The 19,355-nt window shown below is 44.2% G+C and overlaps 1 long non-coding RNA gene across 2 annotated transcripts; it reads left to right on the forward strand.

Annotated features, from left to right (window-relative positions):
- The first annotated feature begins 3,789 nt into the window (after positions 1-3,789).
- LOC123522227 lies at positions 3,790-17,551 on the forward strand. 2 transcript variants are annotated; one of them, XR_006680511.1, is made up of 3 exons: positions 3,790-3,975; positions 4,653-4,851; positions 17,030-17,551. It is a non-coding gene; the product is annotated as an uncharacterized LOC123522227 (long non-coding RNA). The 2 variants fall into 2 exon arrangements; XR_006680510.1 differs by lacking the exon at positions 17,030-17,551 and adding an exon at positions 5,255-5,626.
- The last annotated feature ends 1,804 nt before the right edge of the window (positions 17,552-19,355 follow it).

Below are 19,355 nucleotides of genomic sequence, written 5' to 3' on the forward strand. Positions count from 1 at the left end.
TTCCCAGCTGGCCCCACTCAGGCTTCCTCCGAGGTGACATTGTTGGCACCAACAATTCCTAAGCCTTCATCATCCATTTTAGCCAGCTCTTAAGTCAACCGAGAACTAATGACAAGCGCAAAAGCCTATTGACAGGACTGAAGCCGTTGGGCCCCAAGGGAGTGATTCTTCTCCATGCCAACATGATGTGGGGAGGGCGGGGAGGTGGCTGGAAGAACAACACAAACACCCTGTGTCCTTCGTGGATGAAGCAGACCAAGGTACAGGGTGAAAGAGAAGGCGCGCCCCTGAGCAGAACATGAACATCAAATGCCTTTCTTTTGGTGGTACTGTTCCTAACTTTGTCTGCATGCAGATGGTACCTGGCTGTCAGATCCCTTAGCTCCTATGATCTAAATATAGATTTACACGCCGAGAGAGTAGACTAAGCGTGCCATAGAAAAAAACACACTGGTTGTCCATCTCCCCTTCCTCCGTCCCCACCCCCCACAGACAATGGCTTTCATCTCTTTGTGATGGAGATCCCGGCTCCATCAAAGATCACCAGTTTTTCATACAATTTATTAAAAAAGTGACTTAACTAGCGCATCATGTGTGAGTTTTATATCAAGAAAACTACAGAAGAAAGAAAGAAAGGCAGGCCAAAGTTGACCAATGGTTACCATGGGTAAAGGAGAAAATGTTTGCTTAGGGGACATTGAGCTTATGTTAGTGGTTGTGGAATAATTTCAAGAAGGATATCAATAATGGTTCCACAACAGAGTATAATTAATTGCACTGGTTTACACTTGTAGTAGGTATTGGATTGGAGAGTTTTTCATTGTGTATATTTTTACCTCAATTAAAATAATACACGAATAAAAATGAGTATAAGAAGACACTTCTAAAATTGGTTGTGGGGATGATTGTACAACTCCTCTTGATATGACTGAAGGATTGAATTGTACGATAGGTGGAAGACATGCCGATACAAGTGTTTTTCTTTTATAAAGAGAAGATCTCAGTGTTGTCAAGGCACGCATGTCGACGCATGGGTACTTGGCCATCTGGCTGCAGCTGATGCGGTGACAACATTGCTGGGTTTAACCCAGGTTACACTCTTTCTCAATCAGGGCTATTTTTGTCCTCAGCATGCATTCAGCCTCACAGTTAAATGGGAGCCAAGTGAACTTTGAAGGGAAGGAGAAGAATTGTGGGGAGTTTCATGTGCTTTTAGTGCCTTGGTGAGCGGAACCATGAAAGAAGGAAGAGCTGGGCCAGTTGCAGAAGCGTGAGCTGTGAGCAGGCTTAAGGAAGGCAGAAGGACACAGTGGTTGTTCAAAATCAGGATTTGTTTCTTACGCGTTAGTGTATCTGTGTCCTTGGGCCAATGGCACAGCGCCTTCTTAGGCCCAGGACACCCATTTTGGCTGCTTGTGCCCTCATCTTTGACTGGTAGGACTAAGTTAAGATTGCATGGTATCAGCAGTCCCCCAAAGGGATATGCTGCCCCAGGAATCAGCTCCAAATGCCCATGCAGTCAGGAACTATCTATTCACAACGCTGTGTCTCCTTTTTCAGCTGCTTAAGAAGGTTTGACCAAGACCGGGTGTCCATGAGTTCTTGGCTACAGTTGAAACACACACACACACACACACACACACACACACACACACACACTGATTTAGAATCACTTGACTGGGGAAAAACAAATGTCGACAACGAGAAATTTCTGAAATTTCTATGTAATGTATACATTTCCAAAAAAAAACCACACCCCACCAATTCAAAGCCACTAGATTCTGCTTTACATTTGAATGGATATATTAGCTAGGGCAATGTTTACTACTATAAAAAATAAATTAACCCTTCATTGCATGTTGGTAGCAATGTCTTAGACATTGGTCCAATATATGTGCTCTCAGTTTGTGTACAGCCTTCAGGGTGCAGACTCCCTGTCTCTTGTGACACCCTTCTCCACTGGGGACTCTGAGTGTTCAGCATTAGTCGCAGATGAGGAAACAAGGGTGCAGAAGGCCCACTGGCTTTGTAACTGCGGTGGCAGGGGACGGTCAGCATCACCTCTGCGCACATCGCAGGGTCAGAACTAGTCAACCGGCCCCAGATCTCTGCAGAGCAGCCTTAGCAACACGGTTCCCAGCTGGGCAGTCGTTTCTCAGTGGCTGTGGACAGGAGAAGCTGACTTCTAAAGGCAGCTCATGCCTCTGACCCCATGACTCTCAAGTGCTTGGAAACCCGTTCCGTAGCACATTGGATAACACCATCATTCAGCCTCTTTGGAGCCTACCAGAGACCATGGCTCCCTACTTTGTAAGGAATCTGTTTTCATTTTTGACAGATCTAATTGTTAGAAGGTTCTTACCAGTAACTCCTACCTGCTGATCTTGATTCTACCCTTGTAGAATCATATGGAGGGAATCTATTCCACCTTCTACTTGATAAGTCTTCAAAAGATTCAGGCTCCACCACATCTCCATTAAGGGATCAGTTTCCAAGCACCCCCAGCTTCTTATTGAATTTCACTCCACGCATTACACTTGTTATACTCACTAGACTGTTCTCGTCCATCTTAAAAGTCTTGCTTGGCATTGTAACCAGTCCTCCGGACATGAGGTATTGAGTGTAAGGGGACACTAGGAGGAAGATCGTGGATATAGTATTCTGACAGCTATTCATATAAGGAATACAAATGTTGTGCACCCTGTTTCTACTTTCACTCCAACCGAATGATTGGTTGAAGCAGATAAGCCTCGGGGTCCTGGTAACAGGCCCTGTTGTTGTTAGGTACCGTCCAGTCAGTTCTACCCTTAGCAACCCTACGCCCCACAGAATGAAACACCGCCGGCCCAGCGCCATCCTCACAACTGCTCCCAGGTCTGAGCCCAGCGTTGTAACCCCTGTGCCAATCCATCATGGCAAGCCTTCCTATGTTTCAGCTCTCCTTTCCTCAACGTCCTTGCATGTGAGCCATTTCAGGGGCCAGTGCTTGTTCCAGCACAATGCATTCTAATATGAAAATATGGCTGAACTAAAATAATGTAAAGAAAGCTCAAGATACCACCACGTTTGTGCAGGCCCCACATCACACAGGGAGCCCCAATGCTGTAGTGATTATGCATTGGGCTACGATCCTCATGGTTAACAGTTCAAAACCACCAGCAGCAGCTCGAGAGAAAGACTGGGTTCTACTCCCACCAACAGTTACTGTCTTGGGAACCAACAGGGGGCGCTGTAAGTCAGCTTTGACTCGATGGCCGTGGGTTTGTTTTGACATCCCATTAGCCCAGTGTTAGAACAATCTTGGAGGCGAGCATAAATTAAACACAGAATCTTTTTTTTTTTTTTAATAATAAAGCTTAGGTTAAATATCAAGAAGAAAGAGCTGTAGTCCATTCCTCTTGCTAAAAAGAATTGCGTTGGTTGCTCTTTCTCCCTTGAGGCTGGCATTGGTCAAAGCGTTTCTATAACAATATTTGTCAGGCATGTGTACTTAGGATAATTAACCATTTAGGATCCAAAGCTCAGCCTTGACCCCAGGGCAAAGTTCAGCAGGGTTAGGAAAGAAGGAGGGGTGGCAACAGGAACCGCAGGGAGGAACCGGGGTGAGCCGGCGCTGGGAGCGGGCTGCCATAACTGTGATCCAGCAGAACGTGCGTAGGAGCTGCTGCATCTCAGGCTGCCGATCTCCTCTGGAGACCTTTAGCCAACTGACAATAAAGGATGTTTTTGACTAACAGAGAAATAGTTTACAAATATATATTTTTGGTTCTTAGAAGTATCTTGAAAGACCTGTTGCCATCGAGCAGGTGAAGTACGTGGAGAAAACCTCCAATTGTACCTCTTGTGGAAAAGTGCCCCAGGCCAATAAACGATCTCAATTATATTGGGCGGTACTCGTTTGATTAGAGAAGGGGTAGGAGGCATCCTGAGCGATCTTCTGATGAACTTTAGAAACAGCGTGGAAGGGGACGGATTGTAAGTACCCTGCATGACGAACAAACTCTGCTCCTGTCTGGCTTCATGTTGAATGTGTACCTAAGTTGGAACCGTTGGGTAGTTAGTGGGTTAAATGTTTGTCGTTGTAGATTGTCGATAGTGTAACTTCCGACCCATAAACAGCACAGCACTAAATAAACCCTTCCCGATAGCCTAAAACATCTTCCACGTGGTAACAATAGTGTTTGATGCACATCAAAAAGTCAGGTCCGTTTGTTACTACAAACCGGTGTACGTACCGCATATTTTAATATACCTGTCTGAGCAGGAACTAGTTCATAACAACTTCAGGTGGTACGCAAGTCGAACGGTCCAATCCCAGGGACCTCCTGCATGGGCTTTCTTTGATCGGCCCCAGTTTTCTTTGTAGCTTCTGCTTTCTAAAGGCACTGTTCACACACTGTGGCTAATTCCCTTTGTTAAATTTCACAGCGAGTGCAGCTTCCCCGGCATTTGTTATTGCAGTCCTGTGAATGCAGGCTGTTCAGATAAAGGGAAAACAGAGTGCATCCATCTGTGTGCAAATTAAAAATGAGTTTAACCCCCTGCCGTCCATGGCTCTCTCCCTTTGGGCAAAGTGTGCCCTGTGCTTTGGACTGACAAAACAAACCATGATGCAGATATATAAAATGTACGTGTTTTTCATTCCTATATAGAGATCGATATCGTTTGAACGTGTGTGGGAGAACTTCAAAGCAGCGGCTTTGATAGGAGACACTGTTGGCACAAAGAAAATACCAAGGGCGAGAGGCCCCGGGGCAGAGGCCGGCATCCAGAGCGATGGGCGGGAAGTCGCGAGAAAGAAGTGCACGTCCTTGGCCTGTGAAGAGGGCAGCATGGGCCTCACCCTCCCAGGTAGGAGGTCGGTTCTGACAAATGATCAGCTTTTGTGCCAATGAGTCAGAGTATTGGGATCGCAATCAGCTGGGGTTCCAGAAGAACAGAGAGTAGGAATGGAGGAAGTCAGGCAGGTTGGGCCGGGGAGGTGTGGAGACAATGGCAGGATCTGGGGGTGATTCCCTAGGGCTGAGCTGTCCATAGCCCTATCACCAGAGGAAGCCTGTCCTTGGGGAGGTAGTGCAGGCATCGCCCGGTGACTTGCCCCATCTGGAGTGGCTTTTCCAGAGAGGAAAAGAAAGAAAACAAAGGGTTTATTACATGTAGGAAGAGGTTTTCTGTTGTCGCCGTCAATCATAACACCCATGTATTCGTGTGCCAAATATGCACGGGACACCCCCAAACACCAGGTCTTTTCTAGGGATTGAGCATGAAGGAGTCAACAAGTTAGGATAAGGTCCCAGTCCTGAGGGACCTCTATTCTAGAGGGAGAAGATAATAATGAACAAGAAAATAAAGAGAAACAGCTGCAGAATCAGCTATGTGAAGATCCGAGAATGGAAGTTCCAGGCTGAGGGAAGAGCAAGTTACACACTCTGAGACCAAGACAGCGGCCACGGCGAACCCAGTTGGGAGAGCACTAGAGCCCAGGACTGAGAGGCCGGGAGAGTTCAATGTTGTTGTACTCAAAGGGCAATGGTAAGCCGGTGGATGGCTTTGCACTTACCTGTTTTATTGCTTTTTGTGATTAAAATATGGATGTTTGTAAACATAATAAAAATGTGGAAATGACTATAAAGCATCTCGTCTACCCATCCCTACTTCCAACAAGTACCAACGGATGGCCTTCCCTGTTTTTTCCACACCCTGCCTCGTCCTCCTCGTCCTCCTCATCCCACCTAGATTTTGATGCAAATCCCAGATCTCATTTCAATTCACCCAGAAATGGTTCACTAGGGGTTAATCCTAAAAATACAAAAGCAATATCACCACCTCAATAACTTCACCAGATATTCTGTCATGATTCAGAAATTCTGGGTATCCATCACTTTTATTTTCATCTACTCAAATCGGGATCCAAATAAAATCCCCATGCTAATTGGTAAGGATTTTGCTCAAGTGTCTTACATGGAAATCCACTGAGTTTGGGGTTTGTTTGTTTACTTCATCACAGAGTTTTGAGTAAGGAAATAATTTGTTTGGCACACTTTTTAAAGGCCAGACTAGCTGGTGTGAGGACCAGATGGTGAGAGAGCAGGATACAGAGAAAGCAAGAGTTAGGCTGCCGTTCAAGTGAGAGGTGATGTTGGTGCCTCACACCACAATGCGGACCAAGAAGATGGAAAGGAACTGGATGAATAGCGAATGTGTTCATTTGCCCTTTCACTTTCTAGCTAGTGTTTACCTGACTTATTTTTAGGTACAGACTTCTGGATTGGCAAAATGTAATTGCTGGCATATACAAATGATAGATATACACCAATGATTAACACACGAGGGAAGCACATTGATACTAGAAATACACATGATTGGGCATAAACTCCTCTGACCCTTGGAAGAATATCATGAACCTACAAAAAAATACTCCTTTGTTTATGGGGTCACCATGAATTAGAATCAATGTGAAGGTAATGGAATTGGGTTTGGATTTTGTCCATAAGAACCCACACTTCTGAAAATAAGACGAATCAAACTACCCTACTTTATTTTTCTCCCTAAGTGATTGGCTTCACTCCAATTTCATTGTTGTGTTTTTTCAATGCAACCTAAGTGAATAACTCTTTTCAAAGAAGGAATAGAACATGTGGGTTTAATATTAACGTCTTAGCATCTGTTGCTGAAGGAGACCTATGAGATTGTCCATGCAAATGGTTACCCAGGTGACTCTGACTCATGATTGCCCTACAAGAGAGAGGAGAACTGCCCGCTTGGAGTTTCTGAAGCTGTAAATCTTTACGGACATAGAAAGGGGCATCTTTCTACCAAATCAGTGAGATTCGCTGGGGATGCACGAGAGACCCAAATGCTGGTTCCATGTGGTGCTCTTCAGACTTGGCCAGGGAGCTGTGGCCCTGGACAGATTGCCAAGCATTTTTGGACAAACATTTCTGATGATCCTGCGCCAAACCTGCCCCTAGCTGTTCTGCAGCCCACCTGCTCTGCATCCTTTCTTTCTGAGCTGTGCTACGCCTGCCTTCTCTGACAACTCTCCCGGCCTCCCTTCATCCGGACTGCACTGCATAGCCATCCTGAGGGATGCCTGTGTGACTCAGAAAACACCGACCTCCCTCTTACTCAGTTTCACATGTCCTGGGCATCTTTCTCCTCACCCGCAGTGTCCATCGGAATGACCCGGCTTATAGTTTGTGGAAGCTCGACTTATAAATGTGCTTTATGCCCACTTGCAACTTGAGCCAGCTTTCTCCAGATGCCCCAAGTCACTTGGTTTATGGTTTAGAGCTCCCCAAAATGGCATGGGACTTGAGAGGGAAGAAAGTAGAACACAGGGACATTTCCAAACCTATTGCCATTATTTTGCCTTAAATGCCAACTGGCTCTGTAAGGCCTTTGGGCACCGGGAGGTAAGGCCACGATGGGGTTGTTTTCTACTCTATTTGGATCCATTATCCTTGGCATTCAATGGTGCCTGCAGCATTCCCATCTCCCGTCAGCCGTCCTTGCCCGTGTGTTTTCTGGTCTGTGCACTCAGTGAGAATAACACGTTGTGACGGGCGGGCTTGTCTTGTTTGACTCCTTTACAGAATGTCCTCCAGCAGCCGTGGCTGCGTGGGGGGACAAGGCGACTCCACCTCTGAAGTGAGCTGATGCCATTCCTTGGGGGTTGGGTTTAGGATTAGTGGCACTGTCACAGCTGCTCTGCCCACGCCATGCCATGCCACTCCCGAGTCTAGGAGGTTTGCCTGGTTCTTCACACCGAGGAGGAGCTCTGAAGCTCTGTCTCCACACAGCTGGACATCCAGACGAGAGCTGAAACATGAAATTTAAAACCCCGGTGCTTGTGTCGTAAGGGAACAGACCACTGTGGCTTATATGTGGACACGCGAGGAGGGAGAAGCGTGGCCCTCAGGTCTGCTAGAACAACGCTCTGGTTGGACATGGCAGGCACTATCAATAGGCTGCGATTGCATCACCCGCTGTTGCTGTGATGCTCAGCGGTCCCAGTGTCCTCCGTCCTGGGTAGATCAATAACTCAAGGACTCTCCACCGTGGAGTTTCCACTACCCTTGAGACTCCTTCTGGACTCGGGTGGATTGTTCCTATCCATGACATCATTATGTCCTAGAGAAAAGGTCTCAACCTGTGGGTTGCGACCCTTTGGGGGTCGAACAACTCCTTCACAGGGGTGGCCCAATTCATCACAGTAGCAAAATGACAGTGATGAAGTAGCAACAAACTTAATTTTATGGTTGGGGGTCACCACACATGAGGAACTGTATGAAAGGGTTGCAGCATTAGGAAGGCTGAGAACCACTGCCCCAGAGGACAAGTCTGCTAATGGATCACGACCAGTTTTAACCGTAGGATATTTGGCTGGTGGGAAGAATTCAACACTCTAACAAAAGTTTTGTGATTCTAATCCACCCAAAGGGATTCAGAATAAAGGCATGCCAATCTACTTCTGAGAATTCTTCCACAATGCCAAGTTCTTCCTATGAGCTACTCATCAAATCTCTGCCTACCCGTGGCCATGGGGCCCACTCAGACTCTCATGAGCAGCCCGATAAGAAGAACAGAGCTGCCCATGGCCTTGCCAATGCTGTCACCTTGACGAAAGCAAGCAGCCTCATTTTTCTCCCATGGAGCACCTGGTGGGTTTGAACCGCCAAACTTTGGGTTAGCAGCCCACTACTTAAATTACTGGGATACCAGAGTTTTTTTTACATCTCTTCAATGACCAGAAAAATGGTATAAAGCTATTTAGTATAAAGCCACCTGAGATTGAGAGACGCTGAATAACTCTCCCAAAGCCGCTGGGCTAGTTCAGGTCATTTTATTCCTCTGCCCCAATAGCTGAACCACGTTGACAAGCCCTCTGTTTGTCTGAACTTCTGTCTGATCATTTCTACTTGGTTAGGTTCATTGCCTTTTGTTCGCCATGTCAGCCCCCCACACTTCCTGGTTCTGGAGGGAAATGGGTCTCTTTCAGGCCCAAAGGACAGGGCTCTGCAGGACTTCCTGTTCAGGAAAGCAGGAAGTGCCTGGAGTGTCTCCAGGAAGTCTGCCAGTGAGAGATTGCAGGCAGAAGCACCAGGCCCAGCTGAGAGGCCCCCGAGTGGGGAGCTCACAAGGTGACCTAAACTGCAGGCCAGAACTTCTGCACTTCCTTTTGCTTGATTATTTCAACAATCTTCCCATGGGGGAAGAAGGAAGAAGTTAATTTCAGAGAAAGCCTTCTGAGACTCTTGAACTGGGTGAGGGGGTCAGCTGGGAGCCACGGGCCACCACCACTGCCCCCAGAGTGCCAGCCAATTAGACTTCCCCCTTTTATCTTTTTAAATGATATCATTGTAAGCAAAGGGCCAGATGTCAGTTTGTTCAGCAGAATGACAGAAAATTGGTTAGAAAATGGAAGGGACATGGAGACGTATGAAGTAGGACCATATGTGCAAATTAATAATTGAGAAAATAAAAGGCATTTAAAGGTTCCGGAGGAGAAGACAGTTGGACCCAGGTTTCAGCGATATGCTACATTATGTGAGCGTTGCGCATCAGAGAGTCATGAAGATTTGGGTCTAACAGGTACCAAAGAATAGATAGTCCACGGCAGGGTCCCCTGCTCAGAACATATTTGGCTATTCCAATCTTGATGTTAAGAATTGGTCTGCATCATTTATTCAAAACATGTGTTGGCATGGGTACCTTTGGGAGATGAGCCCTGGTGCCTCACTGGGTAAGAACTCAGCTGCTAAATTGAAGGTTGGTGGTTCAAATTCACACAGCGACTTCCTGGCAGAGGAATCGGTGACCTGCTTCCTTTAAGTTACAGCTTAAAGACACCATAGGGCAGCTGGCCTCTGTCAGTGGGGTCAGGATACATGGCAATCGAGTCCATAGCACAACAATGGCAAGAGTGCTTGTGGGTTTAATTGAATCGAATGCACCAGTTACCGACCATAATGCAATGCAGTGCCATGTCATTAATCAGTGGAAATCACACCAGGGTAGAGTCGATCCATTCTGATATGCATAGAGATATAAAGAATTACGCGTGCACACACAAACAGTGAGACCGACACCATGCAACGATTCCCTGGAAGCCAGGAACTTAGGGACGCCTGGCACTAGCCACAAAGAAGGATGAACATGACTGAAACCCTGACTTGGCTTGTTTTGGAGGTTTCCAAAACCCGTTGCCCCTGGGTCCATTCCAGCTTGGAGCAACGCTGGAGGACTGATCAGAACTGCCCCGGAGAAGCTCCGATATGACGGTTCCTTAAGGGAACAGAATGTCTCATCCTTCCCCATGGAGCCACTGGTGGCTCCAAACCACTGGCCCCCTGATGAGCAGCTCAGGGCTTCAGCTATGACTCCCCCGGGGCTCCTTTGGCTCCTACTAAGCACAGACGATGTGGCCGTTGGATACTGTAATTGGACGTATGACCATGAGTCACATCGGCCATGTCATGAATTCCAGCTAAATGGATCATGGGGTCACACTGCCCGGGACCCCTGAGGCCATGGTCAGTTTCACCAGGGTCTTGCACGAGGACAATGCTACTCAGAAAAGATTTGAAAGATGTTTCTTTGATGATGGCAATATGTGTGCAAATATGCTGGATACAACTGGTGTATAGGATGTTATAAGAGTTGTAAGAGCCACAATAAAAAGATTTTTAAAAGAAAGAAAAATTTCCTGATGATGTAACAATCCAGGGAGGCCCTGGATTTATTGCACCTACTAAAAGGTTGGAAATAACAAACAATTTGGGTCTCCACTTACTTAACTTATAGCAATCAGCGTAATGTTTAATTTCCCTCTAGCTCTTTATTTTCGATTCTCACCATGTTTTAGCACCTCTCTCTCCGTCAAATCTACTCATACCCCTCTTGACATCCTGTCTAGTTCTCTTCCATTCTCAAGCAAAATCGGTTGGTCCTTTTACCCTTAAGATCCACTAGCAGCTGCACTTAGGTAAGAGTAAATTTAGATGTATTCAAAGACCTCTCCACATCAGTAATTCTGGGGAAAGAACATCTTGGAAAGATGGCAGAATTCAATCACCACAACGTGTTTATTATTACCGTGGATATTATTAAGGACTCGGCTTTTATTATTTGTTTCGAAGAAAGGAAGATGAGCAACAAAGGAGAAAACCACCCAAGCTCTTGACAAGAAAAAACATGAAGATCTGATATCCAAGAAGCAGTTGGGCAAAGGAAGTAAGAAAAGGGCATTTGTGGCAAGAAACAGAGTTCTTGAAAAAGCAATATGACAAGAGCTAATGTAACATTGCTTTGGGGCCACAAAACAATGAATTTTAGTTTCAAAGTCAGGGTGGGGAATCTTTTTTCTGCCAATGCCAGTTTGGATATTTATAACATCATTCATTGGCCATATTGGTCAAACATTTATTTAACTCACCCCTAATGTTACACCATCAATTTGCATTCAAGTTATTGGTGATGCATGGATAATTATTAGTGATGCATGGATAGTTATTGGTGATGCAGGGATAGTTATTGGTGATGCGGGGATAGTTATTGGTGATGCGGGGATAGTTATTGGTGATGCAGGAATAGTTATTGGTGACTGAAATGCAAAAGTTGGAAACCAAAAGGAAGGAATAGTAGTTGGAAAATATGGAATTGGTGATTGAAATGAGGATGGAGATCGCATGATAGAACTTTGCAAAACCAATGACCTGTTCATAGCAAATACACTTTTTTTTCAACAGCACAAAATGCAACTATACACATGGACTTCCTCATATGGTATACACAGATGTGGAACAAGAGATTCATTGCTGATGACAGCTGAATCTTGGCTCAAAGCTAAGAAGACCAGACAGATGCTTACGTGTGTTTCATTGACTATACAAGGGTACTTGGCTGTGTAGACCATAATGAACTGTGGATAACCTTCAATGTGCTGATGAGGCACTTGTACAAGGATCAAGAGGAATTTGTGCAAACAGAACAATGGCATACTGCATGGTTTAATATCAGAAAAGTTGTGTGTCAGGGTTGTATTTGTTTACCATATTTGCTCAATCTATACACTGAGCAAATCATCAGAGTAGCTGAATTATATGAAGAAGAATGTGGCACTAGGACTGGAAGAAACCTTATTAACAACCTGTGATATGCAGGTGACACATTCTTACTTTCTGAAAATGAGGAAAAATTGAAGCCTTTGCTGATGAAGATCAAGGATTGTTGCCTTGAGTATGGATTACAACTCAGTGTAAGGAAGACCAAAATCCTCGCAATGCACCAATAGATAACACCATGAGAAAAGTTTGAAGATGTTGAGGATTTTGTCTTATTTGGACTCACAATCATTGTTCATGGAAGCAGCAGCCAAGAGATCAAAAGACAAGTTACACTAGGTAAATATGATGCAGATGACCTCTTTATAGTGTTGAAAAGTAAGGATGTTACTTTGAGGGCTAAGGTGCGCCTGACCCAAACCATGGTATTCTCCACTGCCTCATATGCATGTGAAAGTTGGACAGTGAAAGGCCGTAGAAGAATTGATGCATCGGAATGTTAGTACTGGAGAAGAATATTGGAAGTAATATGGACTGCTAAAAGGACAAACCAATCTGCACTGGAGGAAGTAAGGCCAGAGGGCTCCTTAGAGACAAGGACGGCAAGACTGCGTCTCATACTTTGGACGTAAGGTTAGGAGAGATCAGTCCCTGGAGAAAGACAGCCTGGTTGATAAAGTGGAGGGCGGACAAAAAAGAGGAAGGCTCTCAACAAGATGAACTGACAGAGAGGCTTCATCACTGCGCTCAGGCACAGGGTCGACCTTGAGAAGGGCACAGGGCAGGGAGCATTTCATTCTGTTGTAAATAGGGCCGCTGTAGGTCTGTGCAGACTAGATCATCCCCTACAACAACAACAGTTTTGCCGGAACGTCTGCTCTTTGGTGAGGCAGGTGATGTTAGCTGGCACTGATTTGATGTCTGATATGGTCTGTCAGCCAGATACTCCCCACCCTTGCCTTCAAGATGGGCAAGAAAGGCAGATGGCTCTTCTCAAACTAGCTTACTCCCTCCCTAACCGTCTTGGGCTGCAGTAAGAATGCCGCAAGTTGTGTCCCTTCTACTATCAGTCCAAGCCCACCACCCACTGAGTCAATTCTAATTAAGAGTGACCCCTATATAGGTTTTCCAAGACTATATGTGTTTTTTAAGAGGCCCAGTGGCATGGCATAGTGGTTAAACATTGGGCTGTAGTAATACGTAAGGTCAGCAGTTTAAAACCACCAGAGGCTCCTCAGGAGAAAGACAGGCTTTTTACTCCTGTACACAGTTACAGTCCCAGAAGTTATACCTTGTCCTATAGGGTTGCTATGAGTTGGTCTTGTCTTAATGGCAGTGAATGGGTGAGTGAGTGAGTGAGTGGGTGAGTGAGTGAGTGAGTGAGTGAGTGAAGTGAGTAAGTGAATGGTTTGGTGGGTAGGTGAGAGAGTGAATGAGTAAGAGGGTGACTGAATGACTGAGTGACTGACTAAGTGGGTGACTGAGTGAGTGACTGAATGAGTAGGTAGGTGAGAGAGTGAATGAATGAACGGGTGAGTGAGTGAATGAATGGGTAAGTGAGTGAATGCGTGAGTGAGTGAGTGGGTGGGTGGGTGGATGAGTACATTTTTCTTTTGGAGCAGCCTCATCCTTCCTACAGTGTGACTGGTTGTAGTATATTCAATACCATAATCTATCCAAACTCAAGTTCGAATGTGTCAGCTCCTCAACTCCCTTCCATCTACTTTGTCCATCTCTCCCACTACATGAGAAGAACATGACTTGGACAGACTCTTCTCAATCATCTAATTAACATGTCTGCACCTGAAAATTTCAAAGAGGTCTTTTGAAGCAAATGTGTCCAATGTAGTGTAATTTTCCTTTCAACGTCCTGACTCCCACTTCCATGGACATTGGTTCCTGGTCCAAGAAGAGTGAAATTCTCGGAGGGGAGATTATCAGCCGGTTCTCCTGGATCCCCACGTCCCCAGTGTTTATAACTCCGTGTCTTCCCCATCATTCTGCTGCTCCCATAGGCAACGTTGACTGGAGAGAAGCCCTGTCAAATGACGGAGGAAGATTTCTAACCGATCAGCCTTGGATTTGGGGGTTTTGTCTTCTGAGATCACAATATACACCAAACTCATATGGTACCTCTCTTGATGGAATCAGCCATCTCCCTGAGGAAAATTGTTGTTTTATAAGAGGAGACTAGTACCCAAAAAATCAAGATATGAATTTTAAGTAAGATTGTGACTTTACAGGGTCACTATGAGTCAGCCTCAACTTGCTGGCATTAGGTTGGTTTGGTTTGGTTTGGTGGGGAGAGTTAAATAATGCTCCTATGCACCTAGTGAACAGTTAGAGAGAGAAGCACACACACACAGCCAGGATAATATGCACAATCTGTGTTTTTGTTCAGTTCTAGTATATTTACACATAGGGAATAAGTCAAACAATATCACCACTAGGGTCCCACTTTGTACGTGTTGTTATTGCTTGCTGTTGCCCAAGTCATTTCAGCCCATCGTGACCGAATGCACAGCAGAGCAGAGCAGTCCCGTGTCATCCTCCCAGTTGCTCTGATGTGTGAGCCACTGGTGCAGCCGCTGTGTCATCCTCCCAGTTGCTCTGATGTGTGAGCCACTGGTGCAGCCGCTGTGTCAGTGCATCTTGTCAAGGCCTTCCTCTGTTCCGCTGCTCCTCTGCCTTACCCAGCAGGATGTCCTCCTCCAGGGACTGGTCTCTCCTGATGACACGTCCAAAGAATGCGAGATGAAGCCCGGCCATCCTTGCTCTAAGGAGCGCTCTGACTGTACTTCTTCCTGGATAGATCCGTTGATTCTTTCACTATTCTTCAGCAACACCCTAATTCCAGTGCAACAATTCAATCCAAACCTATTTAATATTCATCTCCTTCTGTTAATGTCAAAGAAGGTCCAGTGAAAACCATGGCTTCCATGGGGATCTGTTGGGCTAGTAAATCCAAGGCGAGTAGGTCAGCTCAGGTCACTGGGACAATTTTGAGGATTCCAAAGGGACCACCCTCATACGTTTTTCTCAAAGAATACTTGAAACATGTAGCAACTTATTATGAAGAAATTTTAAGGAACTAGAAAACTACCTTGGTGAGAAAAAGGTCAGAAAGGTTATGCCAAGGAATTATTTTCTGCCGCCGCAATGGACCTGTTCATTCCTCTAGTGCCGCAGAGGCTGTGCTGCCCTAGTTGTATTGGAAGACCTTCCCCCGACTGCCTCTCCACACTGACCCTGCCTTTTCAGACTTCCTTTTGTTCTTCAACCACAAATAACATTTCAAAGGAGCATGATTCCAGCCCTTTAAGAATGCTACAAGGCTGTTTAGATGTGGCATGAACTGAAAAAAGGTGGAAAAACACCGTCAGAAGTGTATAGACCTAAATGGAGATGCTGTCAAGAAACAATAGTTTCACATTTTGATATTTTTGTTTAATGCAAGCTTCTCTGATATTGTAACAATTCATTTTGACTCACACACATATAAACATATACTTATTCCAAAATCCATGCATTTTTATTAATTTTTCCCATTCCAGTACAATTAATCCAGATCTCTATCTCTCTATATCAACATCAATGTATGTATGTGCTTGCCCAATCTTGTAATGGGTCTGGAATAGTTTCAGAACGACCTCTATGATGATACCAAGATGACAGCAGACATGCTGAAAATAAATCAAGGTTGGCTTGCAATTTTCAGCCCCTGTTCCCCACGATCGACAGCCTATTGTTAAATATTCTCTCCGTGATGCATTCTTCCCTCCCCACCACTCCGGGTTTGACTTACTTTATTTCAATTAGTTGTAGTTCCCTTGATGCTCCATTCTGGTCTCAGTTTTATTTTTCACCTGTAGAATGTGAACGCAGTCTCAATCTTTATGCACAAAGATCCTCTCAGAAAAATGTCGCTCTCTCCTCCAGCTCTTCCCGGTTCTCCATCCTACCCAACAGCCGTGGCAATGCCCTTGCTCCCTGGTTCATCGTGTTGAGTTTAAATGTTTGAAAAGAGGCATGCGTGTCTGTTCTGGTGGCTTTGTTTTTGTTGTTAATTCTGTTATCCTCCATTCCGTTTTTTCACTTAACAATGTGTCCTGGAGACCGCTTCCTTCTTATTCTCAGAGGCTTATTTTATCCTTTTCCCCAGCTCCAAAGCTCTCCCAAGGCTTATAAAAGCCGTGTCTCATGTGCGGACATTTAGGTAGTTTCTAATATTTCACAAGTTCAAATATTGCTGACACGAATGAACATACCCTATGTGAGGGGGAAGTGTATCATCGGGGTAAATTTCTGGAAGCAGCATGTCAGCATTGAGCAATCACTGCACGTGAAGTTGTGTTACATATCGTTGAATTCCTCTCCGTCGCAGTTAAACCATTTTGAATTCCCACCAACAATTCAAGTCCCACAAGACCTTGCCAATGGAGGCAACAGCTAACTTTGAAATGTTCCCAAACTGATGAGTGAAAACTGATAACTCCGTGTCATTAAATTTGCATTTCCTATCATAATGTTGCACAATTTTTGCATGTCATCTAGGATTATTTTAATCTCCTTTGTGAAATGTCTATTCATGAATTCTTGTCTCTGTTTCCAGTAGGATTTTTAATCCCTTCTGCCAAAATTCTTGGTACACTGGGTTTATATATTTTGTTCAAGATTGTCATTTTTCTTTTGACCTGATGAGGCTTTCTACGTGTGGTTTCTTTGTTTTACTTTGCTTTGCTTTAGTTGAGGCAGGGGGAGGGGGGATTTTTCTAATGTGGTCAAATTTATTCATCTTTTTCATTATTTAATCTAGATTTTGAATTGCTAAAAAAAATTTCTCTATACTGAGGTCATGAAAGAATCTACCCAAGTTTTTTGTTTTGTTTTGTTGTCTTTTACAGTTCCTGTAGTGTTGTTTGCACATTTAAATCGCTAATCCAATTGCTTCGTCTGTCTGGCAGCTCAGCAATGAAGGAGGAAGACAGGAGAAGAATCGATGTGTTCACGTTACAGTTTGCCAAAGAATGCTCAGCGCACCGAGGGCTGCCCAAAGACCAAACGAATATGTCTCGGCGGAAGTACAACCAAACTCTTGTTTTGAAGAAGTTTTCTCACTGCCTTTGGACATGACACCAGAAGAGACCACTTCCTGGAAAAAACATCGTGCTTGGTAATGTATTGCTGCAACATCACTGAGACATTTATTTCAAAGATACACATGGAAAACTATCATTTCTCAATGGACCCTTCATTTAGGCCTACACACTTCTGAAGATGCCCCAGTGGAGCTGTCAGGTAGGCATTAGACAGATAACCACAAGGTTAGAAGTTCAAATCCACCAACTGCGTCGTTGGAGACTGTTGAGACCTGTTCCTTCACAGATGTACGGGCTCCGAACGTGCTACATGGTGACTATGACTCGTTGTGCTGTGTGTAGGGTTGTTATGGGTTATGGGTCGGAACCGACCTCACGGCACCTAAAAATAACAAAGAGTCGGAGTCAACTTGATGGCAGTGGATTTGGTTTCAAGTTTTAACCTTTTCCAAAAGAAAATTCTGGGGCTTTGACTTATACCATGTGAACAAAACAGCAGTTGTTGTCCTCTAGGGCCTCACGTTGCGTTATTCTAAGACATTCTTAGAGCTTTGGGAACAAAAAGGAGTCCGAACAGTAAGATTGATGTTGTAGGATCAATGGAATATGTTTTCTCCATGTAATTCTCTTAAGATCGCTCTTGCCACCCTCAGAGAATGAGCTTCCCATCTTCATGATGAGAAAAACCAAAAAAAAAAAAAAAAAAATCAGACCTACTTTTTTGGCATTTTCTTAAGGAACACGATTTTCTACTGTTTTAAAGGTTCTTCATTCAAAGCCTCTGTGACCGTCCTGACTCCTTTGAAGAAAAAGCCTTTCAAGATCACCTCTTGGGACCGTCCCCTAAACATTCACCTTTGCTCTCTTTGCCTGGAATCCAATTGGCTAGCAGCTCCCCACAGAGGTCTCCGCTTTCTTTGACGTCACCCGAAGCCGGAGACTAAGACAAGTGCATGACTGGAGAGTGAGACTTTCAACACACGTTTAATGTAGGGAAACTTGAGTGTCTATGAATCTGAACCCTAGTACGATTACGTTTTTACTCTGCGTGTGTGTGTGTGTGTGTGTGTGTGTGTGTGTACATGAGGATACTTATTTTAAGGAGAGACTTTTATAAAGATGGAGAGTTGCACTACATCAGGCTTTTTCTGCATCTCTGGAGATATTCATGATTTTTTTCCCTTTTGTTATAATTGTATAATTAGAATTACCAATATGATTTCCTAATAACATTACTAATATGATTTCCTAATATTGCGACATCTTTGAATTCTGGTATAAAGCCACAGATGTCCAGGGGTGATTTTTTAAACGTAATGTTGGGAATTACTTAATAATATTTTACTTTTACTTTTTGCACCATGTTAATAAACTGAATCAGTCTGTAATACTGTAATACTGTAATGTCCTTTATTGTTCTATCTTTATTAAGTACAGCTATCAATGTTCACATTTCACAAAATAATTTGGATATTCCTTTTTTAAGTTCTAAAATAATGTACGGCGTATTGGGGCTCTGAAAGGTTAGTAGTGTGCCCTGGTGGCCCTATAGGACGGGGCAGAACAACCCCAGGTTTCCAGACTATAAATCTTTGTGGAAGAAGATTACCTCATCTTTCTCCCACAGAGCAGCAGGTAATTTCCAACTTCGGACCTTTGGGATAACAGCTGAGTGTTTTAACCACTGAGCCGGTTGGGGTTCTGTTTGAGAAGTGGGTCTGACAACCTATTCTAATTCATCTATAAAGATAACCCTGCATTTCATACATTCTCTTGAGTCGCTTTTGGTAAACTATGACACTAGAAACTGTCCATTTCATCAAGGTCTCTCTCTCTCTCTCTGTCTCTTTGCCGATAGATATAGATATATATACTACGGTAATCTACCAGGATCTTTAAGTTCTAAATCAATAACTGTTTATACTTGTCACATGTCAGTTTTCAATATTTTCTTCTTCCTTGATTAAGTTAACTAATTGTTTTTGTCTATTTTTTTTAAAAAAATAAGGCTTTGGATGATTAACTCAATCATTTTTCTTGTTTGACACCTCATTAATTTCTGTAATTATCTTTATTAAATCCTTTCTTTTGCTTTATTTTGGTGTTAGTCTTCTTCTTATTGAATTATGTTACAATTTAATGTCATGCTTTCATTTATATTCACGGATACTTAAGGCTATAAATTTTCCTC

This window comes from Echinops telfairi, unplaced genomic scaffold (genome assembly GCF_000313985.2).
Source record: "Echinops telfairi isolate 266 unplaced genomic scaffold, ASM31398v2 ScPeMD7_3533;HRSCAF=4204_0, whole genome shotgun sequence".
NCBI lineage: Eukaryota > Metazoa > Chordata > Mammalia > Afrosoricida > Tenrecidae > Echinops > Echinops telfairi.